A 10,895-nucleotide genomic window follows, 5' to 3' on the forward strand; every position below is an offset into this window, starting at 1 on the left:
GAAGGCCTTAAGGCAGCCGTAAATTCCTACGGAATGTTACAGACTGCAGGTCTCTGGTATCACTGGGCTTCAAGCTGTAAGGGGATTTAATTTAAACTACATTTTTTTGCCTTTGTTTTCCTCATCAAGACCCATTGCTGCTCTGGGCTATTTGAAAATGATAAATCTCTTCCATCAGGCATAAGGAGAAATGATGCTGGTGACATTAGTAATGGTTCCACAGTTCACAGGACAGGGACATTCTTGACCCATCTATCTCTTGGGGTCCTGGAATTTCTATCTTATTGCTTTCCAAAAAAGTTATTGGTGTAAAATCTGGAACCCAAGGGAAGCATCCATAATTTTGGAAGTTCCTAAGACTCCTATGCCTATATACTAGGCATAAACTAGATTTGGATCCTTTATCCACATTTACTTCTTAATTAAGAACAAACCACTTAAATATTTTTCTGAGTCCCAAGAGGCAGACACCTGTTCTTAATTATTTTAGGAAAACGTTACTGCTCTAATGACAATGGTAGAAATCTATATCCCTAAACTTCCTTTGAATCTGAGAGCCAAAGGTAGTCTAAAATCCACCAAGCCATGGGTTGGGGGGTTGAGACAGGTAGTTAGGCATTATACACAGAGGGAACTGTACAAGTCCTGTGGCTACAGGAAGCTTGACTCATTCAAGGAAATGAAAGACTTGTGGATTATTAAAAAAAAAAAAAAGATAATCAGATATGAGAATAGAGAGGTATATGGGACACAGTTCGTACCCATTTAATGTCTCTCTACCTGCATTCTATGCTCTCAAAGACCAGAATATGGCCTGTCTTGTCCAGGACAAGAGACTTAACTGCTGCTTGTTGACTGAACAATATGTGCACAGTATGATTTCACTCCTTTTGTTCATAAAGAACAGCTCCCTTACTAATGGGAAGGCTGCTGAATCTCTGACCCAGCCACTTATTTTACATGCCACTTTTCGGCTTTTTTTAATATATTAAATATAATTTATTATCAAATTGGTTTCCATACAACACCCAGTGCTCATCCCAACAGGTGCCCTCCTCAATGCCCATCACTCACTTTCCCCTCTCCCTCACCCCTCATCAACCCTCAGTTTGTTCTCAGTATTTAAGAGTCTCTTATGGTTTGCCTCCCTCCCTCTCCATAAGGTTTTTTTCCCCTTCCCCTCCCCCGTGGTCTTCTGTTAAGTTTCTCAGGATCCACATATGAGCGAAAACATCTGGTATCTGTCTTTCTCTGCCTTATTTCACTTAGCATAACACCCTCTAGTTCCATCCACGTTGCTGCAAATGGCCAGATTTCATTCTTTCTCATTGCCAAGTAGTATTCCATTGTATATATAAACCACATCTTCTTTATCCATTCCTCAGTTGATGGACATTTAAGCTCTTTCTATAATTCGGCTATTGTTGAAAGTGTATAAACATTGTGGTACAAGTGCCCCTATGCATCAGCACTCCTGTATCCCTTGGGTAAATTCCTAGCAGTGCTATGGCTGGGTCACGGGTAGATCTATTTTTAATTTTTTTAGGAACCTCCACACTGTTTCCCAGAGCATACATGCCACTTTTTGTATCCACTGCAGAAATCCACTCGTTTCCCTTTTCATTTTAAAAAAGGGAAAGATGAGTAAACCGTATTTCTCAAATTGCTCAACTAGGAGAAACAATGCTCGCCAGTTCCTGGAACTGAGAAGCGGCCGTTCCAAGATTTACTGGAATAACCCTAGAAATAAAACCATGTGGGAACCAGATTCATGAGTTTAGAAGCAGGGATTCTGTCAAGTATCAAAAATAATAAAAGCTAACCTTACCGAGTACTCTTGGGGCTAGCACAGCTCCCACAGCTTTACACTAATACACGCCATACTGTAACTCTTGTAACTTTTTTGACCATCGCACAATTTCAGAGATGAGGCCAGGAAAGCACAAGGATGAAGAAACTGGTTCAGAATCCACAGCAATTAAGTAGTAGAGGTAGGATTCAAATCAGGCAGGTGGACTCCTGAACTAATTAATGGTCTTAGCTTCTATGCTATAAACCAGCTCTATCTTTCCAATTCGTCTGTTCCAGAGGGACTAGCACAGGTTTAGGGTACACCGTACTCCTAACGAATACATACTGTTCTATGACAGCTAAGAGGCCCCACTAATCATCTCTTCTAATCCTCCCAGCGCGACAGCGGACACCCACAGTCCTGGTTCTTGCCGGGTTCTTCAGCGCGGCCAAGAGGGGGGCAGTGGTAGTAAAGGGGCGCTGAGCACGCAAGGCATTTTCGGGCAAGAAACACCTTACCAGTGGTGCCGGGTGGTGGGGCCTGGGGGCCAACTGGGGCCACTCGCGAGTCGCAGCTCCGCTTCCGGGGGTCGCTTCCCCGGGACTCTACCCACCCCCACCCCCACCCCCACCCCCCCCGCGTCCGCCTCCTCCACTCAGCTCACCCCGCACAAACACAGCTGGCCGGACCCCGCGCCCCGCCCCCGCTAGCGGCCCCCAGCGCCGCGCAACCGGCCCAGGAACCCACGCGAGTCCGGCGCGCTGTGCGCGCGCGGGGCCGAGGGGCGAGAAAGGCGCCCGCCCACCTGGGGCTGCAGGTGCTCCGCGCTGCCGAGAACCTCCGAGGTGCGGACACGCTCTCGGTTTCGTTTCCCGGATCCTAGGTACACAAAAGGGCTCTCCCCGCGGCGCGCCCGCGTCGCTGCCGGAGGGCGTGAGAGCTGCAGGCCCCCGCCCCCTTCCTCGCTCCCCGCAGAGATTCCGGAGTCAGTTCAGCGGCGAGGGCAACGGAGAGCTAACCAACTGGGAGGTGGCCGCCGGCTCCGACACGTAAAGTCCTCCGCAGGGGAGTGGCTGCCGTGGGGGTGCTGTCGTGGGCGCCAAACCGTAGGGAACTTCCGTTTCTCGGCTCTCAGCCTGCATCACTTACATTTCTGTTACTTTCAAAGCTTGTGAGCAGCGCTGGCCCCGGGGACCAATGAGGACGGGTCCGGCGTGTTTGTCTCCACGGGGCTTTTCCCCTGTAGCTTCCTGACTCTGTCTCTCTCCCAATGTCTCTGTGTCTCATTGTCTCACCCTCCCCTTCTTGCCCGTTTTTCCCTTTCTCTGCCTCCCTCTCTCCTCTGCCCTCTCCCGCCCCCCCCCCCCCCCCCCCCCCCAACGCCATTAACAACTTTTAACAATCACAGCGACTAGACGTGTTTAGACTGTTGAATTTTTCTTCACCGCCGCCCGACCGGCAAACAGACTCAGTAAACAGGTATTTGTTGAGCTGAGCTAAAGGACTCATTGAGTTTTTTTTTTTTTTTTGATGAAATTATTTTATTTACAAAAGGAACCTGTGATCTTCCACACAATAAAGATGAGGGTGGAGAAAAGGTGAAGCATACTTTCTCCACCTCCCCTCCCCTTTTCTTCCCCTGACTCTGTTGACAGATACTTGAAGGATTACCAAGACACCTCCTTGGAGGAAGGAAGAGGGTACTGGAAGGGAGGGGACTAGAAAGCGAAATTGAGAAAAAAAGGTAAGAAAGGAGGGAGGAAACCAGCCGCTTGAGTTTCAATCCCTTCTCCTCTGTGACTGTGCAAATTAGAATCTCTGTGCTTCTTTTTAATCTGTAAGATGAGGGTATTTTATCTATCTCATAAGATTTTTATGAGGATTAAGGAAGTTAAAATACGCAAAAAGTTTAAGTGATGCCTATCACAGAGTAAGCACTCAATAAATATCATTAATCGACCACTGTTCTTCTGCCAATAAAGTTTTACCACCTCTCCACTTCCTGAATATCAATTCTAAATGTTTGCTATTCTAATTGGCAAGTATGACCTTGTTACTGTTTTTGTTAATTCTGACTGTTGCTGATATTCAGTAATCATTCAGAGGGTTACTGAACATTTTAACATTTTATTCTGGGTTATGTCTGACATTTAATACGGAGTTTTCTGTCAGATTGGGATTGTTTATTTTTGAGACAGAGAAAGAGCATGAACGGGGGAGGGTCAGAGAGAGAGGGAGACATAGAAACGGAAGCAGGCTCCAGGCTCTCAGCGGTCAGCATAGAGCCCGACGCGGGCCTCGAACTCATGGACCGTGAGATCATAAACTGAGCCAAAGTCAGACGCTTAACCGACTGAGCCACCCGGGCGCCCCAGATTGAGATATTTTTTGCACTTGCTGATTTGTTGTGCTCTTTCCATTTTGTGGACTGAATCCCTCATTTAACAGAGGCCTACTTACTGGGTCTCTGGATTATAATCTTATTTAAAGTTGCTTTCACAACTCTTTCATTTTTAAATCATCTTTTACTGTGTTTTTTACTTTTCACCTCTGGGCTTTCTCTCTTATTTTCAAAGGCCTACTGTACGTTAGGACATCCAATATGATTCCTTCCTTACACCTGTTTATTTCTAATTGCCAAGAAGTTAGAATTTTCTAGTTACCTTATTATATATACTTGTATTGTGGTCCATGAATATACTATGAATAGTTTTAATCATTTGAAATTTTTTGAGACTTGCATTATGGCCCTTCAGTACATAGCCAATTTTTGTACACACTTTATAAATACTTGAAAAATAGGTATACTCTTCAGTTGTTGAGTATGGTATTGTATTTTTTTGTGTTAGGGCAATTTCTTTTAAAATTTACTTATTTATTTATTTATTTATAATTTTTTTTTAAATTTTTTTAACGTTTATTTATTTTAGAGACAGAGAGGGACAGAGCATGAATGGGGGAGCGTCAGAGAGAGGGAGACACAGAATCTGAAACAGGCTCCAGGCTCTGAGCTGTCAGCACAGAGCCCGACGCGGGGCTCGAACTCACAGACTGAGAGATCATGACCTGAGCCAAAGTCGGCCGCTTAACCGACTGAGCCACCCAGGCGCCCCAAAATTTATTTTTTTAATGTTTATTCATTTTTGAAAGACAGAGAGAGATGGAGCACAGCAAGAGTGGGTCAGAGAAAGAGGGGGACACAGAATCTGAAGCAGGCTCCAGGCTCTGAGCTGTCAGCACAGAGCCTGATGTGGGGCTTGAACCCACCAACCGTGAGATCATGACCTGTGAGATCATGACCGGAGCCAAAGTCAGACGCTTAACCGACAGACCCACCCAGGTGCCCCATGTGTTAGGTCAATTTCTTAAATATGCTGTTACCTTACCTGATACTTTGTTTATTCTACCAATTATTCAGAGGAATATTAAAATTTCTCATTAGAATGATAGATTTGTTTATTACTTCTTGTTTTGACTTTTTTGCTTATAGTTTTTCGTTTGTGATTAAGCAAAAACTAAAAGGAGTTCTATTATCCTGGTGAATCAAACCTTTATCAATAATGAAGTGATCTTTATTTCTAGTGATGCTTTTCCTTCAAAGTCCATTTTTTGTCTGAAATCCATGCTCTTATTGTAAGTTAAGGAGTTTACAATGATACTTTGATCGATCCATCCATCTTTTTGTGCATCCATCTTGGTGCACAACTGGCACCAAGGCCCAGAGGGTAAGTTTTCTCTGTGCCCTTCCCTCCTACATGGTGGAGTTTACTTCTCTTTCATATTACAAGGTGGTAATTCTATGAGCAGAGATTTTAGTGGGGGGGTCTTCTCTTAACTTTTCCTTCTTGATGGGCCAAAATTTATCTTTGGTTTTAATACTTTTATGGGAGTCAAAGTAGATGCCCAAAGTCTCCAATGCTTGCAGAAGCTTCTCCTTAGGATTTAGCTTCCTGACTGCTGAACTTCTGCTGTAAATGGGGCAGGAAAACTGTAGAGATCTAGTAGATAACACTTTCAATGTTATTTTCCAACCTTTCCACCTTGATGAATATTATTTTTGAATCCCTAGATATTTCCATTCTGTTTTAAACAGAAGTCTCCTGTATCTTGCTTAGGGTGGCACGTACCATTTCCATATTCAATCCACGGGGTAGGTGAATAGGCTTCTTAATTCAGGCTTTCAAGCATTCCTCCCTTTAATTTCTAATTTTAAACTTTATCCTCTCTTTATTTGTCATCACTAAGTGCTCTGTCTCTCTGGGAGTCTGTGGAGGTAAATTGAATCTCAATTATTCTTACACATTTTATAACTTCTTACGTCTTACAAAATAGTTACCACATCTGACTCATCTAATTTCTCAAATTTGTTGAAATCTTATTCCGCCTGTACATTATTACCTTTTTGTAACCCTTGTGGTTTTTACATCTTTTGTGGTTTTTTATTTTGTTTTGTCTTGACTGTTTTCTATTTAGTTTTATTATGATCTCCAAAAAAGAGTACCATCTTTAATTAGAAAATATTTAGGTAGGGTATAAACTATTAGTGGCCTACCCAAAACTTAGTATTTTCTTTTACAGGGTAAAATAGTGGTTCTCAAATTTTAGCATGCAACCAAACTACCTGAAATTCTCCTTAAAATTCAACTTGTGAAGCTCCACCCTCAGTTTTTCTGAATCAGTAAGGCAATAATGGACCTGGAGGGAATCCTACTTTTGTAAGGTATTGGGGAACAATGTGTTTATGGAAGGAGGGTCCTAAAGCAAAAGATGCTTTTTCATTACTAGAAAATCACCTTCTTTCCTTATGATTGGTTTGCATGTGGGCATATAACACAGATTTGGCTAAGGAAAAATCTTCTAGAGGACTTCTTGAAATCTGCTTTCTGCTTACTTGTTTGAATGTATATATGTGTATGTGTGCATACATATGTGTGTGTGTGTGTATGTTTACACATATACACATACATGTAGGCAAACATATACATGTATACACACATACATATAGGTATGTATATGCCTCCTCTATATATGGCAATGATATGTGGAATTGTCGAGACTGTGAGGACAGGTCTTGATGATGATAGAATCAAATTGTGAAAAGAGCTCAAGAACTTGATGACACTGAAGAATTACAGCACTTATCATGGACTTACACAGTTCCAGACGACTTGTTCTGTGAAGGTTAGCTGGTGGTTATGGTCTCTCCAAGGACATTTATATTTGTTTTCTGTTCAGTTTCATACTCAAAATAAGCAAGCTTATTTATTGTTGTTCTCTTCTGCATGGTGGTGTGTAGGATTTTTTAATTTTACACCTCGGTTGTATCTCTTAGTGTTTCAGGCTTTTTATTTAAGCTATTTAGGGTTATTTTCAGTCAAAAGCATTGTACCCTTGAGAATCTTGAAGGTATTCTTTCCAAAACTCTCTTTATTGCTCTTAATCTCTGTTTTCTTGTCCAGGCTAACTGCTGTAGATATTAGCTCTAAGAGTCCCATAGCCCCAAGGTAGAATTGATATAGTAGGGCTTCATGGAAACGGCATGAGAAGGTCGTGAAATCTGGGTGCCTTAAGTTTATTTGCGTAGGACAAAATTTTCTATGTTGAAATATTAACCTTAGCAAAGATTTTTAACTTTCCAATTAGATTATCAAACGCAAATTCTTTAGTCATCAACATTGGTCCATATTATTTGGGGGTACTGCTGGTGGCATTATCAACCTCCAACTCCAAACTTCAATGACATACCAGAAAGCTTGTTTTTTTTTTTTTTTCCTTTTTACATGATGTAACAACCAATGGAGGTGTTCCTATGCTGGGGTAGGAGCTCTGCTTTACAGCATGGCCCAAGGACCCAGGCTAATGGATGCACTGACATCTTTAGTACATAGCTTCCATGATTTTTCTGGGCTTTGACACTGAGTCTGCAGAGAGGAGAAAGGAGAAGTTGGTTGCGTAGGGGAGGTTTTTATGGGCCAGGCCTGGAATTGACACACATCATTTCTGGTAACATTTCCTTGGCTGAGCTCAGTTGTATGGCCACACTGGACTGCAGAGCAAGCTGGGAGATGCTATCTGGTGTCTTCCCAGAAATATAAAGAAATAATTTATTATTAAGCAAGAGATTTTTAGATTTTTATATCATCTTCTACAGGTTTTTCTGAAGATAAAAACAAACCAAAAGCTCCTCTTTTAACAAACTATCTATTGCCAGATGTATGATCACAACTGTTTATAAAATCTGAAGTTCTGTTACTTTACCAATAATATTTTCAGAAGTTTGTCAGTGTGCCTGGGTGACTCAGTCGGTTAAGTGTCCGACTCTTGGTTTTGGCTCAGGTCATGTTTCATGGTTCGTGTGTTCGGGCCCCATGTCAGGCTCTGTGCTGACAGCTCAGAGCCCGCTTGGAATTCTTTCTCCCTCTCACTCTGACCCTCTCCTCCTCCTCCTCCTCCTCCTCCTCCTCCTCCTCCTTCTTCTTCTTCTTCTTCTTCTTCTTCTTCTTCTTCTCTCTCTCTCTCTCTCTCTCAAATAAATAAATAAAAATGAAAAAAAAAAAAAGAAAGTTGTTCCAAGAATTGCTCCCAATAAGTCAAGTTTCATTTTCGATACTCATAGTTTTCCAGTCCCACTGAGAGGAGAAATGGTCATTTTTAAAGTAAAAACGTATATAACTGAGTCTATCAAGATTTTCCAAGCACCTCTTACAACAGGGAAATAAAGAATGTATAGAGAGGATATTCACCCAGAAATAAGAGTTCTGTGATGGCTTTCTCTATAAAAAGATTTTTCAGCTAGATTTTGAAAGAAGAGTAGAAAATAGCCATAAGCAAAAAGCAGCAGCATATGCAAAGTGAGGACATATATCTTTCAGAAATACAAGTGGTTGAGTATGCTGCAGTGTAAGCGGGGGCAAGATAGGGACTTGAACTTCTGATGTTGAGGCAAAGACAATGACCTGTTCGCCAAAATTTGTGTTTTCTTTTTCTTGGTATAGAATTGCTGCGGAGAAGCGGTCACCTAACATGTGGCAATATGGCAAAATTTTACCCAATAGAATATGAAAAGGAACAAAGCCAAGGTTCTTAGGAAGTAGGTGAACCTTCACCGTGCTGTTTCCCTCCCGTTGACCTGATGCAGAAGATGATGAGACCCTATGAGATGGTGGAGCTACGAAACAGAAGGATCCTGTGGCCCTGAAACACCATGTGAATAAAAGCTGCCCACAGACTAGAAACTCCAACCTTGATAAGTAAGTAAGAAATAGCCTTAAATTGAGAAAAGCCATTGAAATTTGTTACAATAGTTATGAGGATCGAAACCCATCCGTCCTGGAGACGGTAAGCAGCAAGCCACAGGGAGAAGTTCATACACTATGCTAAAGAGATGGTGTTTGATGTTAGAGGGTGGATTGATGGCATAATTTTAAGTATGAAAAGGACACTATTAGGTTCTTGCTTTAGAAAAACTAAATTAGTGTCAAGAATGATTTGTAGGGTAGGAAAACCAAAGGAGAGCATTTTAGTGACAATTCCAGACACAAGATAATACAATATTGAAAAATATAGTGAACTGTGTTCAGTGAAATTGGAAGGAAGGGGATGTACTCCAGGGATAGAAGGAAAGAAAGAAAGAAAGAAAGAAAGAAAGAAAGAAAGAAAGAAAGAAAGAAAGAAAGAAAGAAAGAAAAAGGGAATAGGTTTTGCTTGGTGACTGATTTTGGGTAGGGAAAGGGGACAGAATTATTTTAAGAATGTTTTCATCTTGAAAAATTGAATGAATGGTAATGTACACATATAAATAGGGATCACAGAATAAGATTAGGATAGAGTCCAGTTAAATTAGTTGAGTTTAAGATGCCTGTGGGACAAAGGGCAGACAACTGGTAGATTGTTAAAATATTCCTACTTACCTGTTGAGAGAAACAGAAATATGCACAATAATCAAATTTTCAAAACTGGTAGACTCCCATCATTGAAACTTTGCAGCATGAGGAATGGGTCAGGTATGGAAATAAGAGACACCAGTATTTAGAGATCATGGGCTCTTTATCTGTTGCCAAAACAACAACAACAACAACAACAACAACAACAACAACAACAACAACAAAAAAGAAAACCAGGAATGGCAAACAAGGATGTGTAAAAAAAAAAGAAGTGTGATAGTTCTGGGGCACTTGGGTGGCTCAGTCGGTTAAGTGTCCAACTCTTGGTTTTGGCTCAGGTCACCATCTCCTGGTTTGGTAAGTTCGAGCCCCGTGTCGGGCTCTGCGCTGACAGTACAGAGCCTGCTTGGGATTCTCTATCTCACCCACTGTCTGCCCCTCCTCTACTCAACGCTGCCTTTGTCTCCCTCAAAATAAATAAATAAATTTAAAGAAAAAAAAAGTGTGGTATTTCTAAAATTGAGGTGGGAGAGACTTTTAATGAAGTAATCTCTGGTGTCAAAATCTGCAGGAAGGAAAAGGAGTTGCAGCTGTGGTGCCGAGTGCTGTATGTAGGTAAAACATCATGTTCTTTTGCTTGTATCCAATGACCGGAAGAAGTGCTCACACATAACTTCTGGTTAAACACAATGCCTAATTTATTACGCCTTCCACTTCCCCAGTTCTAGTAGGAAAGGGTGGTCACTGAACAGAAAACATATCCCATAATCTCATACCACAGTCTGAAGCCTAGCAGGTGGATATAACCACAGTGGAAAGAAAGTAGGATCTCACTCTATTTCAGGTCCCTTTAATGTTCTAGTTCCCATTCCTTTTCAGGCAGGAGACAGAGACACAGAGTGGGGTGGGGGTGGGGATCCTGTGTTCAGTCGGCAGAGTGAGATTAACCAATGCTGCTTTATCAGGTTGTCCTGGCAGGGTTACAGGGCTAAATTTTTTCACAAGTTATACCAGTTGTAGCTATGGTCTATCAGTCACCATCTGATAAGCTTATCTCTTTTAGTTCTTCATTTTGCAAATATCAGTTTTCACTTACCCAAAATCCAAACCAACAAAAACAGAACAAAATGGTTGAATTTAGGGCCTAAAAGTTTCCACTTATTTAGCCAATATCAAATGACTGTATAAAGGGAGAATTATTCAAAATCTATAAAGAACTT

General features: G+C 41.6%; 1 protein-coding gene across 1 annotated transcript in view; it reads right to left on the minus strand.

The window, feature by feature from the left end:
• Positions 1-2,802, minus strand: part of LOC121033790 (phospholipid scramblase 1-like) — a 31,727-nt gene extending 28,925 nt beyond the window's left edge. The window contains exon 1 of the mRNA XM_040480419.1: positions 2,598-2,802. The gene's annotated coding sequence lies outside the window, so the exon portion shown is untranslated. The remainder of the gene's footprint in view (positions 1-2,597) is intronic.
• Between the last annotated feature and the right edge of the window lie 8,093 nt (positions 2,803-10,895).

This window comes from Herpailurus yagouaroundi, unplaced genomic scaffold (genome assembly GCF_014898765.1).
Source record: "Herpailurus yagouaroundi ecotype Mexico unplaced genomic scaffold, PumYag 159, whole genome shotgun sequence".
Taxonomy (NCBI): Eukaryota; Metazoa; Chordata; class Mammalia; order Carnivora; family Felidae; genus Herpailurus; species Herpailurus yagouaroundi.